This window comes from Manduca sexta, chromosome 17 (genome assembly GCF_014839805.1).
Source record: "Manduca sexta isolate Smith_Timp_Sample1 chromosome 17, JHU_Msex_v1.0, whole genome shotgun sequence".
NCBI lineage: Eukaryota > Metazoa > Arthropoda > Insecta > Lepidoptera > Sphingidae > Manduca > Manduca sexta.
In genome coordinates this window covers 411,010-428,819 of record NC_051131.1, presented here as the reverse complement: position 1 = coordinate 428,819, position 17,810 = coordinate 411,010, and the positions used below count along the sequence as shown (strand labels likewise).

General features: G+C 35.1%; 1 protein-coding gene across 1 annotated transcript in view; it reads right to left on the bottom strand.

Moving 5' to 3' along the window:
* LOC115443111 overlaps positions 1 to 17,810 on the bottom strand; it is a 179,471-nt gene that overhangs the window by 99,174 nt on the left and 62,487 nt on the right.

The following is a 17,810-nucleotide window of genomic DNA, read 5'->3' as shown; positions in this document are numbered from 1 at the left end:
AGCGGTTACGTGATACTTTAAAAATATACTGCACCTCACAATTATCAATTTATATTAGAATTCCCTATTTCGAAACCTCGGAAAATCTTGGTGCGTCATAGAACATTGTTGCTCTACGCATTGCATCGATGTAACTTGCAGGGACTTGTCTCAAACAATGATTCACAATTATCATCGCATTGTATTGATTTTGCACAAAAACCACTTGACGATTATTGATGGATTTCCATGAATTACGGCAATGACATCATGCAGTGTCTTAGACGAAGTGCGAGGTATCTACTCGATGCAACTCACAATATACTTATTTTTGTTGGGCTTCGAGTCGCCCTTACAGAGTAAGTGTGGAAAGTAAACCAGGTTTTCCGTAGAATAGGAACTTATATTTTAATAGAGTTAACACGTTAGACAACCGTATTAGACCAGCACACATTGCTTAGTAACAGTACATTGTTATTTCATTCCAAATACAATAATTCAAAAGATACATACTGTTACACGGCCAGTTTACATAACATTATCAAAAAGGCTTTGTATTTGGCTATGCAAACCTCAACAATTTTCTGGTGGTAGGATATATTTTATATTCGTCTGGATAGCGACCACCGTACACAAGGTTAAAACCCGCACTAGTGGCCCACGTAAGTGTGTCGCGTTCTGGTATCAGCATGTGTATATCCGATTCCAACAGGCCGGCATAATTGTGTCAACAGCCAAGGGGTAATCATCTCTCGTCAGTCGACTATTGGACCCCACCACACTTACAATCAGGTGCAGTGGAGTCCCTTTGCCGTTCCCGATCCAAATATATAGGAGATATCTGCATCACGTTCACGCAGAAATGGTTTGGTTTGCGCATCCCATAGGCACTTTAAGTAGGTCAGCGGACGAACTAAATAAAACAGTGCAATGGTACGCTTGCGGAATTACTTATACCTATATTTAATTGTAGTTAAGGCGATACCTCAAAGGTCCATTCTTCATACATTTTGTTTCACCTTTAATCTGGGTAACTAAACAAGTATTGGCAAGTAAAATTTAAATTCACGTCTAGTTAGTGATTAGTTCTCGCAGTTGAAAAGAAAAACGTAAAATAATTAATAATCATGGATATTTCGGCCTTTAAAATTTAATATGATTAAATTTTGTGAAACAAAATGTATGAAAATGGACCTTGAGGTATCATGGTGTAAAGAAATCGGACTAACATTTTATCATTACAAATTCAATGTCATGCGTAATGCATGTTAAAGAAATTGTGATACGTATGCGCCTATCGTATTTTTAGTTCGTGATGTGATTTTAATCAAAAAATAATTTTTGTGAAACTTGATAATCTTTGCACTATTTATCATCTTCAAAGCTAATACAAAATAGATGAGAATTCGCACTTCACATCGGCATTAAGACAGTGTTCTATGTACCGTGATGCTGTTCACAAAACCGACTAAATCTTTGCCTCTTATACACAGTATGTATATATACTGCGTCGGATTTTGGTATGCGACCTAACTTCAAACGCTGAGACAGAAATGGCGGTGGTGAAATATGAATGTAGCTCCGTTAACGTAACAGGAAGTCAAATCCTTTCAAGCTATTATGAGGTGTATGAGACAATCCTGTATATAGAAATAGTCATAGAGATGTTTATTAATATATTTCTACAAAGTTCTACTCTACAACCATAAGGATATTTTAAATGAATATTAAAGGGACGTGTTAAAATAAAATAACTATCCAAAGAGGGACAAAATAATTTGATTTACAAAGTACCACATGGCATTTTAATTTATTACCGTAAAACATTAAACATCAATCACATAGCACCTAATAATTACATCAGCAACTATGTCTTCTAAATAGGAATACAACAATGTTTAACTATTGTGGTTATGCGGCAATAAAAAGTAGAAATATCTAGCAGAAAGACTTGACTACGAAGATTTTTTCATAGAAGAGGTTACAAATATGCACAATTGTTATTGTAAATAATTTAATGTTAGTACCATTTTATAATTAATATCACCTTCAGAAACATACGACGGAAAATGGATTGCATGTTCTTATTATTAATAGCTAGTAATATATCATTGTATGTCTCTCTATGAAATTATTCACCGACAACATTACTACGTATTAGGTGTTCAGGCAATCGCTTAGCATGTCTAAATGGACCTGGAAGTGATTAACCTAATTGCCCCATAGAAACCCTGCGGTCGAAGGCTTAGAAGTTAAGAATAACAGTAAACACATAATGATACAGGAAAGGGAAACAGAGACATTTTTCAACGCTGTAGGCACCAGACCTTGATGGCGTTAGGCGAGCGACAGGCATATCTTAGGCCATCATTTAGCAAAATTAAAAGAAAAAATAAACAAACATATTCAGCCAGTTGTATACTAACAAAAAGTTTAAATGATTTAAAAAAACGGAATCCGATAATCCATTCAGCCAGTTGTATAAACAAAACCGTAATCTGTGACGTTCCAAAAACAAAAGGACCGTTCATTTGTTTGTTTCTCTACATTAAAAACGGACAGTTTTCAGTGGACAATGAAAGCGTCACCCGACAGCACTTTTGCTTTCACGGACGGGACCAAGGCCGGCGCCATTCATAGTATTTGTATTGCTATTTGTTTGTCTAATGGTATATTACCAGTAAGGGGGTTTCGGATGAATCTGATCTTTCGTTGCGGAAGTTAGTATTAAGCAATATGAAACTAAAGTTCTTGCAATATGTAACTGTAGATACTTTTGGTTTTAGAATGGACTGACTCATCAGAATGATAGCATTGTCTCACAGAAAGCCGATGCTGACGTAAGGTCTCAGTTTTGCTGCTGTCCTTCATATCGCTAAGATTGTTGAACGTAGTTCACTATACACAATCTAATATATATACTAAAGAGTTTGTCAAAAGTATGGCTTTTAAGCCGTTTTTCAACTGTTTTAATTCTGACAAGTGACGTAAGAACACTGCGTATTTAACGTAAGCCAAGGTTTCAAGCCGCACTACAAGTAAACCAATACGTATTAAATCATTCCAAGTAGTCAATATCGAAGAATTGAACCCCCCGAGCGGTGTTCGCCTACCTGCGCAATCCCGTACTCGAGTGTACCGTTATGGATAGAAAAACAACTCCTAAGCCGTTTGTTTGCGATCAAAGGATGCATCGATTAGCGGGCGACTGACCTGCTTCCAACGTAAAAATGCGTAAAATTGTACCAGATGGTATCTTCAAGGGTTGTAATATAATCAGATGTTAAATACTTTATAGTCATGACAGCTTTTACGGCCCAATTCGTGTTATTCAGATTGTAAAGAAGCCACGAGTTCAGCACTGCTTAAAGATAAATGTTTTTGGGTTTTAATAGCTGTTCGTCGTTGGCATTGATACCACCGGTACTAAACTAGTAAATGAGTTGTGAGTTAGATTGTATGGTATGTTATGTTGACAACTAAAATGTATGTACGCTCTGCCACTGTTTTTAAAATATAATATTCTGTTACTTAGCGATTATTTCTCCGCCGATCATACTACGTTTCTGACTTAACATTATTAAGAAACTAAAACTTTGTAATAAAAAAATCATCATTCATTTTCAACTCTCAAACGAAACAATCGGAGCAGTTTCGACACATCAAATGCATGTTTCACATTCCCCGGGAGTTTATCACCCGTGAGACGTGCATATTGTGCATATGCATATTATTATTATGATCCATAAAACGTATTTATGGAATACAGTAAAATTGAGAGCGTTCGCTTCCAGCCGCGAATCGCACGTCACGGAAATGTACCAGGAAATACAAATATTTTCAGCTGGGAGCCGATAATTCAATTAATCATCGATGGACTCAAAATAGCATTAGAATAACGAAATGGCTACTAAATTTTGACGCTTTGCGGAATCAAATGTGATAAATATAAATATTTATAGTGAGTATGTTTTGAAGAGAAAAATAAATACTAAATCATAATATATATCTAACCAATCACCTTTTAAAAATAGAATCAGGAATTGCGCTGACTCATAAAGACACTTTCATATTTCCAGTACCTAATGAGCATAGATCTCTACATCTTCCTTGAGATACGAGCGTTTTCAGGGAAAATTGTAGAGCGTAGTCCAAATATTATCTGTTTCACAATATTTATTAAAACTCTAATAAACATTTTGGCTGACGTAAGTTCATCTCTTTGAACCACTGATACCTTTATATTGGAAGACCCACCCACCTAATAATTTGGAAACACGAGAGATAAGGAAAAAAAAATAATAACATTCCTGTGAACAAAACGGCATCCCGTTAGTGGATTGTAAGAAACACGAACAACAATGCGAGATTCCTGTACAATCGGCGATCGTTGCAACGCACGCACTGTTTCCCATTGTGATTGTCGCGACGCACCTGCGCAGGCGCACCGTTCGGATTACTCCAGTTCGATATAAAATTTATTTGCAACGTGGGAATGAGCAGATGTAAGGCCTTTTTGGGACTGTTTTTTTTTAACTGCAATTATCAGGTATTTATGTTCGTAGTTATGGGGTTTATGGTGGATTTAAATGTATTAGGCATTTTATAGAGTTTCCAAAATATTCCATGACGCATCAGAGAACTAATTAGGAACTAACGGTTCATAAAACAAAATTCTGTTCTGTATTTGGGTGTAAAATAACAAAACATGAGGGGACGGAGGAAGTAATCTCACTTTACCAAATGCTGGACCAAAGCTATGACTATTTCTGGTCTTAAAACATTCTCATGGAAATAGGGTTGCTACGTAAAGAGAAGACGTGAGTATATTTTCCATTGATGAAAATAGGCACAGACTATTCTAACAATGGAAAATGAGAGTGAAACAATAATACATTGTCTCACCGCCTCCAGATGACATTTAAATGGAACATCAGTAAAGAGACGGTAAAGGTTAACGCTGTATGTGGAGTATATGATCATTTTTAACATGTACATTTCTAAACTTGTTATCTATATTTAACCGTAGTAAAAGGTCAAATGTCTAACTATAAAAATATATAGGTTTCTAAAATGAGTGATATAGAACGACCATTTTAGAACACGTGTAGATTACTATATAATATATAACAAAGTACTCATTTTAGCGTCCTATTTAATTTTTTAACCGAGATGTTTCACAGATTATAGTGTCGGCCTTGTTAGATGCTTTACAGTACGACTGCAGAGTTGAGAACTCGTGTTCGATCTCAAATTAGGGCAATGTGATATTGAGTTTTTATTCTCAGTAATAGACCGGAGTCTAAATTTGTGCCTGATATGGCGTTAAGCTCGCCTCCGATCACATCATGCGCATGGCGAAGAGGAATGTGTGTACCAGTTGCGTCTCTGCCTACCCCTTTCTTGTAGACGTGATGTGAGTTTGTCTGATGGACTTAAAATTATAAGCCAGCACTATAGAATTCGGAGCTCCCGCAACACTTTGAACTGCACTCCTCATGAAATAACATCGATAATATGATATGATAAATAAAATAATATACATGTTTATCATATTATCCTTTGAACTTTAGTACAACCGCGCTTGCACATAACTAATCTGTGACTCGATATACCGCCATTTTCAATAATCGATGTCATTTGCTTTTTCTGATCTATTTCAAAAAGGACCAATCAGAACAAAGTATATTTGACATACTTACAAATGAGTTATTTTGATTGGTGCTTTCTCGAAATAGGGTTTGAACATTGAGATTGTTTATTGCAAAGGGCTGATAGACATTAAGTAAATATCTATCTAAAAGGAACCATAATTATCTACCACGCAATTTTTATTTATATCAGTACCAGCAAATGTTTTTTCACGTCGAGAATAAATCTAGCGGATACTAAGAATTACCAAACGATTTTCATATCGAACTTTAGACTTCACAAGTTTCTTTAACGAATCCCTGTAAGTCATCGCTATCAAATATCTATCTAAAATGAACCATAATTATGGATATACCACCCGATTTTCAATTATATTACCACAGCAAATGTTTCTACACTTCGAGAATAAATCTAAGAGCCACTTAAAATTTAGAAACGATATTCATATAACTTTAGACTTCACAAGTTTGTTTAACAAATCTCCGTCAATCATCGCTATCTATATTTAGTCTTACTTCAAGACAGTGTCAAGGCGCCATAAGACTGTATAATTCCGTTTCCCACGTAATAGGCTTTGCTGAACATTAGGGTCGCCGGTTATCTTAATCTCAGATGGCGACGCAAGGACACTTCACACTCTTGGGAGATGTTATCTCCTGTCCAGTGTTTGCTGCTGTTTATAACCTTAGTTTTGCACTTTAAGAATAATAAATTGAAGAAAAGTTGAAGACCATTAAGTTAATAGGATTTTTTTTATTATTTAAATGATGAGACGAGCTCGCCGTTCGCCTGATTGTAAGCCATACGACCGCCCATAAACAGCAGAAACACCATCCGACACCTTTGCATTACAAAGTACTGTTTAGTATTCCACTGCGCTCGCCATCCTGAGACATGAGATGTTAAGACTTATTACGTCCAGTAGTTACACTGGCTACAATGTCTTTCAAACTGGAATACAACAGTGACTACACACTGCTGCTGGCCGGCAGAAATAGACATTGAGATGGTACCTACCCAGGTGGTCTCTCACATATGAGAGACCTCCCACCATTGTACATAATCATAAAAATAAATTAAACGTCCTCATGAAGAAATAATCTAACATTTTCCTTTTTAGTTGCAAGGGATCATTTATTTTCCACATCTCAAATACCATTACAATTACGAATGATATATTTAACACTAGGTTACAAATATATTCGAATGTTTATAAAAAAAAATGGTTAACTAATGTCACGCGTTTAAACATAATAGATATGCATTATTAGAAATTAAAATACCGCGAAATTGATTGTAACCTTTGATATATCTGATATATTGGTAGCCAACGAACTAAAACGGGTTTGAAGGAAACATATACGCCCTATTGTGCCGACATTTTTCCAACTGCATACAAATTGTAATAGCTAACCTTATAAGAATACTTAGGTAATAATGGGAGTATTATTATGTTCTCTATCTAATGCATTAACTTAATACGCCAATGAATTCCCGTCGCGTTTAAAATATTTGTGACTTTTGAAATACGTCGTTGACGTAATGACGGCGGACACGCAACGATGTTTACGTTCCGACGGTGAGATAACTTTTACAGTTTTAATGTGGCTAGAATGAGCTTTTCTTGAATTGAGCTTTGAGGCTAGGAAGGTCAAGGTTAAAGCTCAGCGTCATCGAAGCATCGACTTAGTAAGCTACGAATTTTACGACGAAACACGTGGACAAACTTCAGTTTGTACCGACGCGATGTCTTTATATGTATGGTTGTATGTTTTCAAACTAGGTAGACGTGGCTTCATTCCGATTTCATTGGGGCACAAACGGTCAGTTAATTTAATGTTTAACAATGAAAGTACGGAAACACGGAACTGCGTGGGCACTTTACTGAGATTTAAAGGGTTTCCCTCTTCAGTACGATATTGAAACACGTGTGACGGGAAACCTCTGTAATGTCGTTCGCTACAAACGCATATTTACTTCAATTTACGGTTGCTATATAAACTTGTATTGATTTATGGCCGTATTGAGGATATTTGGCAATGTTTGGTGGAAAAGAAGAGAACTATGGAGCATTATATGACGAATAATTTGTACAAACCGTAAGGATATAGAATTCCATACTGTCGCACATGTCCTTTTAATAACGGCGAAATCCTTACCTGAAACAACAAAGAGGAGAGGTTTAATCACGTGGTCACATTTGGCAAACCTCCTGCAAGCGTTTAAAATACGCTGCACACAGTTTTTGTAACGCATATGGACGGAGGGAAAATAGGCGACGCGTGCGCAGCGCCGAAATAGCGTCGCGCTGCGTCCGCGCCGGCCAACGCAACGCGACACCGCCGGCGTCTTACGCATCTATATTTAATTTCATTGTTGGATTTGTTTGTTTCGATTTATAATTAAGATGGTGCGCAAATGTTACTTTATTTTTTTATTATTCCAGTTTCGCTTTGTCTTATTTTGAAGGTGAAGGTTATTCTTTGTTCAACTGAATTTGTTTTATTATGAGCTTTGTGTTTTCAAAAGTATGCATATACTTTCAATACAGATAAGTCTGCTTTAAAACAAAGCAAGTTGGAATCTAAACAACATCCCTATATAGGTAATATATGCTTGTCCCGCATAACTTGTGACAAAAATATTATAAAGCCCAGTGAACCGTGGAAGCATTATTTACGCATCAGACTACCCCTTAGGGACTACACGCGTAGGCTATTTATATATATTTTCATAAACCATAGGAATACCTAGAGATTTGTATGAATATACAAGTTCTAGTCACGGAGTTATTACAATTTGTAACTTTCCCAGCCTTCATCGATAAAGACAATATTATTCTACGCTGGTTATCAAACCGGATTAGATAAAAAGCTGCAGAGACCAATAACCGTGAGTTGCGTGGCAGCAAGTTCCTTGATTATGCTAGTGAAAGAAGCATTCAAGTTTTCACCTTTAGTAAAACTCGTCAGAAACCTTTACGAAGAGAGAAAGGAGGAAAATTTGTTTATCCCTGTGCGATAGGAAAATCCAGTGATGGAATATGCATAGTTTCAGTATACAGGGTCTTTTATACGTTATGGTAATAGATGAAACCACATACTCGCCTTTTACCTCTGCTGATATTGTGCCAAAATCATCTATAAAAACGAATATTTTTCACAAAAAATCCCGTTTTTATATTTCTGTTTGTTTGATCATTTTTATAGTTTATTTTTTCTAATATTGTGATGTTACCTCCGTGGTGAATTGTCTAAGAGCAGTAATAATGGCATTAAGGCGTGAAATATACAATATAAGACTTAACATGTCTCAAGATGGCGAGCGCAATGGAATAACAAACAATACTTTGTAATTAAAGGTGTTGGGTTGATGCTTCTACTTTTGTTTATGTGCTGTCGTATGGCTTATCATCAGGCGAACGGCAAGCTCGTCTCGTCATTCAAAAGCAACCAAAAAATATTAAATTCATTATTTTGTTCGAAAATTGCAATATTTTATTATACATCATACTTATTGTAAAGTGTTATTGTCAAGACGATTAGTACGCGGTTTTTGTATTTAGTATAGTAATGTTAAGATGACCCTGTATCTACTGCTGATACCTTTTTTTTATTTTGTGGGAAATAAGAAGTATACCTATTTTGGAATCATACGTATTACAATAGATACATAAAGCTATAATATTTTAAAAATGCAAATCTATAACAGGGTTTTTATACTCCCTGAAGCCGTGGAATCACGTGTGGTGTAAAAAAATAAATCACATGTCAGAATTTAAATTGTTCAGGCACCATTGTATTCTATGTGAACCTTTGTCATATAGTGGACAAGTTTATGACCACAAAATAATTAATGGATATTGCAAAATATTCATTAATTATTTCAAAACTAGCTTATTTTGGCTTAAAAATAACATATTTTAAATTTTGAAATTAAAATCAAATCCAACGTCATGATTGTACAATTTAAACATACATGATACAAACAAAACTTCCTAAACACAGCTTAGAAGCTTTTGTGTTTCATTACTATGGATGTTTATTTTAACAGAATCAAACATAAATAGCATTCATGTATCAATTATATTTAATTATTGTTTCATAAATTAAAAGGTGAACTACCGAAAATATGAATCCTCTTTTAATAATACATTCGCTGTCTGGACCATTACATCTATATACTATTATATAAAGCTGAAGAGTTTGTTTGTTTGTTTGTTTGAACGCGCTAATCTCAGGAACTACCGGTCCAAACTGAAAAATTCTTTTTGCGTTGGATAGCCCTTTGTTTGTGGAGTGCTATAGGCTATATATCATCACGCTATACCCAATAGGAGCGGAGCAGTAATGGCTAATCCTAGGAACTACTGGTCCAAACTGAAAAAATATTTTTGCATTGGATAGCCCTTTGTTCGTGGAGTGCTATAGGCTATATATCATCATGCTATACCCAATAGGAGCGGAGCAGTAATGGCTAAACTCAGGAACTACCGGTCACAACTGAAAAAATCTTATTGTGTTGGATAGCCCTTTGTTTGTGGAGTGCTCTATGTTATATATCATCACGCTATGACCAATAGGAGCGGAGCAGTAATGGCTAAACTCAGGAACTACCGATTCGAACTGAAAAATTATTATTGTGTTGAATAGCCCTTTGTTTGTGGAGTGCTCTAAGTTATATATCATCACGCTATGACCAATAGGAGCGGAGCAGTAATGGCTAATCTCAGGAACTATCAGTTTCAACTGAAAAAATATTATTGTGTTGGATAGCCCTTTGTTTGTGGAGTGCTATAGGCTATATATCATCACGCTATGACCAATAGGAGCGGAGCAGTAATGGCTAATCTCAGGAACTATCAGTTTGAACTGAAAAATTCGTATTGTGTTGGATAGCCCTTTATTTGTGGAGTGCTATAGGCTATATATCATCCCGCTATGACCAATAGGAGCGGAGCAGTAATGAAACATGTTGCAAAAACGGAGACAATTTATTAGTTTTGAGAGCTTCCGTTGCGTGCGCTGCGTAAACGGTTAAAGTTATGCAACAATGATGTACGACGGGATTGTTCTCTCTTAAAAAAGTTCTAAAAAATATATTATAAAACAAAGTCCCCCGCTGCATCTGTCTGCCTGAACGTGTTAAACTCAAAAACTACCCAACGTATTAAGATGAAATTTGGTATGGAGACAGTTTGAGACCCCGTGAAGAACATAGGCTCCCGGGAAACTACTACTTTTATAACGGAAAACTTTAGCCTGAAAATCTTTATAACGCGGGCGGAGCCGCGGACAAAAGCTAGTTTAGAATAAAAACCGAGCGAAATATTGAATCAAACGCCACATCAATTTCAGAGGCTCACTCAATCGCCTACATTGAACTCACCGTGTTGCAAGAATTGGGTGAAGTCAAACAACAGAACATAAAAAAAACATTTAAATATTATACTTTGTAGGTGGTTGTGGGAATTTTTTGGGCCTCTGAAATCGTCAGGTCTCTAGACAAGGTCCATACATAATAGAATCATGTTCAAAAACGTGTTTAAACACTGTCGTGTGACGTGACTGCGAACTATTCATTTTCCATGTGAGAAAACTAATTTGCGGAACGATAATCAACGTATACATTGTTTTAAAATTTTTATGAGCAGGTTTTAATTTTATTTCAGTTACAATTAAGATAAACAGATGAATATGCTAGAATGTTCGTATTCTATTGTTTTAATACCTATATATGAATACTTCTATCTACATATAAGCGTATAACTCTTGGCTTTACAAGCGCTAATTTATATTACAAAATTTAATTCAACTCCGCAAATAAACTAATTTAGTTTTGCAATCGTCATCAATCAAATTGTTTTGCAATATGCGTAAAAATGTCTTACACCAACACGATATTGAAGCGGCTAAAAGTCTTGCTGGTGATAGGATATATTTTATATCCTCTCGGATAGCGACCACCGTACACAAGGTGTTAAAACCCGCCATAGTAGCTCACGTAAGTGTATCGTATTCCGGGATCAGCCTGTGTATATCCGGATCCAATAGGCCAGCATAATTTTGTCGACTATCGAGGTGTAATCATATGTCGTGAGCCGAAATTCTATTGGACCCCAATCACTTACCATCAGGTGCAGTGACGTAACTTTGCCATGTTTGTATAAAAATAACACAGTAAAGGTAATCACTTTCTTTAAAATTTAAAACAGCTAACAAACTCACTTAAGAATGTTTCGGATATTGGCAAAACATGCTATACATTGTAGTGTCAATCTTGGGTCACTTCACCCAAGCACCCAACGTCGATGAAATTACGCGCAATCAATTTGTACGATTGCCTGTCGAGTAGGTTGCCGGTTACTGGACAAATTAATCTCACTTTGCCGATTGTATGCAAATGCCCGCATCGCGTGTTTCCCATGGTCACTCAATTGACAACTCTCAGTGACGGTGATTAATTCTATCAAATTGTATGCCCTATCATTTGATTTAAGTTTTAAGCAAAGGTTATTAAGCGTTAATATTTAGCCGTAGTCTCAGGAAATTAGAACTAGAAATCAACAGTAACTTTAATAGATTAGCTGGACCGGGAGTTCCCAGTGACTCACTGCAAAGTTACGCAAAATAGTCGTTTTTCTCACGACGTCAGTTCAAACCAAGATCCAGGTTTTGAAATGGAATACTTTCTCCAGTCATTATAGTTTATCTGCTTAGTTAAGAACACGTAAGACTAAACTGTAATCTTTAAATTATTTGAAGTCACACTTATATCCCAACACGACACTGATGGAACAATTAACATAATTGTTTTTTCATTAATTACCATATACCATATTATACATAGGTATAACAAATGAAAAAATGCTTGATTCTACGTTTTCGTCCCTGAGTTCAAATGAACTTAGGCTATGCATGTTACTAACCAAATATTTTTACTAGATCAATACATTAAAACTCAACACTATCATGTAAACAGATCATCAATCAGAGTTATCGTGAGGAATGGACCTTCACGGAAAATCATTGTTAATAGTTCAACTTGTTTATTCATTGTGGAGCGCATTACAGTTAATTATTCTACGATTATTGGCAAATCGGACTGGTTTATTTTAGGATTATTAAAAAATAAACGTGTAATATGAATCGAAGTTGTTGTTATTTAGGTTTTTTAGTTAATGCTAACGATGAAGAAACTTCCTCGTCAAGAAAAGGGCCTAATGGTGCGAAAATTATAAAGGAATTTCTAGCTGTCATTATTAGAGATATCTTGTGCACTAAAGTGGAAATAATGTGTACAATAAATATAGTATAATAAATACACGGATTTTATTATTATACAATACTTTAGTACGTAGGTAAGTCATATAATATCTTGTGGGCACTTAATATTTTACGAGCATACTCCATTTATTTGTCTCTAAATAAATATTATGGTCAAAACTAATTTATCGATAATTTACTTTTGCAGATTAATTCCAGAATGAGTGGAAAACTTCGAGAACAATTCTAAAATAAATTGCTATTCAACGATTCGGATATAAATTCGTAAATAAAAATGGACGAAACGTTCTGATTAGTCATTTATCATAATGAATACTAAATCGATGCTTACACACAACAATTATTCGCTTCACCGGTCAACAATATTGAATTTTAAATGCGTTGCATTAATCGAATCGCCGCGTTTACCGATTAATTGCAAAATAATTCCAATAGTCCGAATTGTTTAGCGTGCATCTCTAATGAGTTGGGACGTATTTAGGTTTAGAGCGGTGAGGCCTGTAACAAGGCGCCTAAATATACAGGACGATTAAATAAATAAAATAACATTAAAACCGTTTTTCTTTAGTTTTTGTTTCTCGAATGCAGCTCTGAGCTCACATAAATTATCTCATTACATAATATGAGAATTTTCGCACAAAATTATATGATGTAATCAATTATATTTTGATTGTTTACTTTACATCAAAGAATTCGAGTTTATTTTTATTACAATTTAATTAACTCGACGTCAATCTAAATTCTATAACGGGTTCAAAGCAAACTTTAATATAAAATAAATAAACAGTGAAACAAGATTAATAATTTTCGTGTAGTAGGATTTCTTTAAGATATTTTTTATTTTTATTAAAATACCTACCATCATAAACAGAAGCTCAGCATTTTCTAAAAGACATTTTATTACAAATCAACATGTAAGACACGTCCAATAGAGGGCGCTAATGGCATATTATGTCAAACATGTTCATAGTGCACAGGGCATAAGGAAGAAGCACGCGATAATGCGGCGTACACACTCAATAATTCATTAGGCATACTTGACAATTCTACCTGCGTGTTGTATTGTGTGTACACGCTGTATCTTGCCCCAGGAGGTTCGCACGCGAGAGCGGGAATCAGTAACTACGTATAAAGTGATTAAGTTCAGATGTAATAATTATAATTGCCAGACACTTAGTATTATCGCCTTGACACAGCTAAACGCGATGTTTTTATCAATAGGATAAATTGAATTCAATGGGGAATATTAAATGTAAAATCTATTGTTTTGTCAGACCTGTTACTAGTTGACAATTATAAAGATATATATTTTTTAAATATTATGTGTCAATAGTAAACTAATTTATTTTGCAACAATTGAGATTGATCGTAAAATTTTAACTCCCGTAAAGCGGATAAATTTATAAGGCTGTCTAATACTGATAATTTAATCTTATAATTAAGACATAAAATTTCATTATACCTAGTGCTACCTACGCAATTTTATTGGCCACAAAGTCTTTCCAACTACAACAATCAGCGGCGGCCTTGCCTCACATAAAGCCCCAGGCGATACAAAAAAATGTTCCCCGGTTTCAATAGTTTCTCCAAGGCTCCGCACGAGGCTCCCGTAAGCGCGAGGCCCTTTGAGTTGCCAGGTTAGCCTCCCCTAAGGCCGCTTCGACAACAATGGTTGCACTGTACACAAAGTACACTGCTAACTGGCAGAAATAGACAGGTAGCCCGATAGTATCGTAACACGAGAAAAAATAAACACGTGTAATATGGACGTTCACACGTTAAGGAGCGAAAGCGAATAGTATATATAAACTAACCTTTTTTACTTAAGTTCCGTTAACTCGCCGGCAGGAAAATCTAGTTCTCTGGATCGCATTATCATCGCGAAAGCAGGATACATTATAACCTACAAACCTTAACTTCTCATACAAACTTGTTTCATTGTTTTAATGAGAACAAAGTATTAGAACAGAAACTATGATTTGCATTTTGTCGTGTGATGCTTTAATTAAGAAATGTAAATATGAAGGGTAATTTTAACATTGCGTTAATAAATGGAATCATATCGTCTTACCTATGCTAACATTGTGTCAAAAATCATCCATAAATAACAAATATTATCTACAAAAATACACTTTTCTGATTTTGTGATCATTTTAAAGTTTAATGCAAACATGAAAAGGTGATGTTGCGGCTTCGACATTTGGTACGACATACGACACTATATTAAGTCCTTGGGAACATTATAGACTACTTTTTATCTCGGGAAAATATATAGCGGGACTTTTATCCCGGAAAACTCCTTCACGCGGTCGAAACCATGAGTATTATATAAACTTCAACTATCAGCATCAAAACCGCCCCGGATTAAACAAATCCATCCCCGGCACACCGTTCAAAAACTCCGTGAGATAGTCCTAACAGGTCAAATTAACAAAACCATTGTTAGACGCACAATTTACAAAATCACATTCGAATCATTGAGGCATCCTGCCAACCCTATCATCATGAGGAAAGAAAAATACACATTTTAAATAATTTCGACGGAAAGTTCGTGTTGTGAAGCTATTATTCAAAAAGCTGACCTTTCCCACACAATACTGTTAATAATAACCAGGTAACGATAATCATAGTATCCGATCTAGTTGAATTCAATTGGAAAACACAACAAACATGCATAAAGTATGGTATTTCGTTCGTGTTCCATTTTACTGCGCTAGTTTTATAAATATAATGTTTACATCCCGCATTCGATATTCATATTATTGTTTATTGAATACAGCGTGCAATAAAATATGTAGAGAAATTGTTTCAGTATAAAAGGAGAAAGGCACTTGTTTAATTAATGGTAAAAGAAAACATTGCTAGGACAAGACTTTACGTTGTTTGAGAGTGATGAGGCCCAATAAATTTAACTGATCAGATGGCGATACAATAACTATGGGATGACCATACACTAACCGCTGCCATTGTCATTATTATTCAAATAAATTATGGGTTAGTTCAACTAGCATGAAGGATGAAACGGTCTCCGAAGAAAAGGTGGACAACAACAGGACAATAAAACAAAACCATTGTTAAGGTTTAAAATTGCATGCAGTTTAAAACACGTTAAGGACATATTAAATTTTACAATAATAAACGAAAACGTTAGTGCTAACTATAACTAATCTAGATGGAAGATATTTATGCCTGGACCATTAAATTAATCTGGCACGATCTCTAGGGCGTCGACTGTGGCGAGTGGAAACGTGTTTATATTGACTCCTGTTTTAAACGCATGCAAATTGTATGGTCACTTGCAGGCTATAACTTGCCCTTAGATGAAGTAATGTTAGTGATAAAATGGAATGAACAATAGGTTTGAGGAATTAAGCGATCAAGATTCCTTTTAGTGGCCACGACCACCCGTAAAAATCCAAAATTTCAGAAAAATTAAGAAGAAGTGGTGTTTGAATGTGTGGAAATATCACTCACAACACGAAACGTAAGAACAAGCTTCATGGTGGTTCTGCAGTGCCCGAGTCAGTCCTTTTATGCTGTAGATAGATTCTATACTATGTCCACAATATGACTTGCAACTTATTTACGTAACTCAGTAGGTACTCAATTTCGAACCCTTTAAGAACAAAATTAAATATAGGTACGACATGTATGTGCTTGTTTGACCTATGCTTTTAATCACATGTTAGAGCAGCAGATGACTCATGTTATCAAACTAATAACTATGTTAGAACACTACTATGAAATTACGTGAGTCAATCTATTTACATAGATCGCAAACTGATTGCATTATTTGACTGATCGACACGCTGTTATGTATGAGGGATTACTAAATGTGTGACTAAAGCTTTTCATTGAGCCTTGTCAACACTTATGTTCTGTTAGTTTGTATATTGATAATGCTACATCCGATAATGTGATTATTGGAGTACCTACATGAAAATATACTGTGATTTCATTATAGATATTTCATAAACTATATATACTAACTTTTGTAATTAATTTTATGAATTATATACTGTATTTAAACATATCAACCAAATATGCTTATTATGGCATACGAATTTTGATTTAATGATAACTTCTCAAAATTATTAAGTGGAGAGAAATATTAGATATATCAAATTTGTTATTTACGCAACTGATAAAACAAACAATCTAATTTAACACGTAAATTGAACTGCACAACGTTTACTTTAAAGTTATTCGTAGCTCATCAATTTGGAACAAAAACAAAGTACTACCCCAATTGAAAATAATACGAGTGCGTTTAGCGATAAAGTTCCAAAAGCGATAGCAGAGTCATTAGGTGCCGCTAATCGCCAGCCATGTCGTACGAAACTAAGGAAATATCTTTCGCAACGGCCAGATAACACCCGTGCAACTCACGACACAGATAATAAAGTTATGGTACTGCCGGCACTCGAGCCTATTTCCACTGCTTTAAGAAAACAGTTAAAGAGCGCCGCCATTTTTTCATATATAATTTTTTTTTAGTTTGAGATCTTTTATTTCCTCATAAAGAATTACATAAATTCACTTGCTGAGAAAATTATTTATAAAATAAAATTGTGGTTAACTACGAGCCTACAGAATTTAAAAGAGTAATACAATAAATTAAGATAATGTATATAAAGACTGAGTGGGTCAACTAAAAAAAAATCGACGGCAATACGGAGATCTGTAGCCCACTACTAATGAACAATGACAGTTTTCTATTAATAAAAAATATGCAATAACATCAATAACCTCACACTTTGTTTTAAAACTCAGAGACTGGCTTACCAATCAGTAGTAGTAGTTCCACTCCCGCTAGATCGCTTTTTCAAACCCGGCATTAAACATTAATTATTTTTTTTGTTATAATTCAAAAGGTCACATTCGTATCAAAAT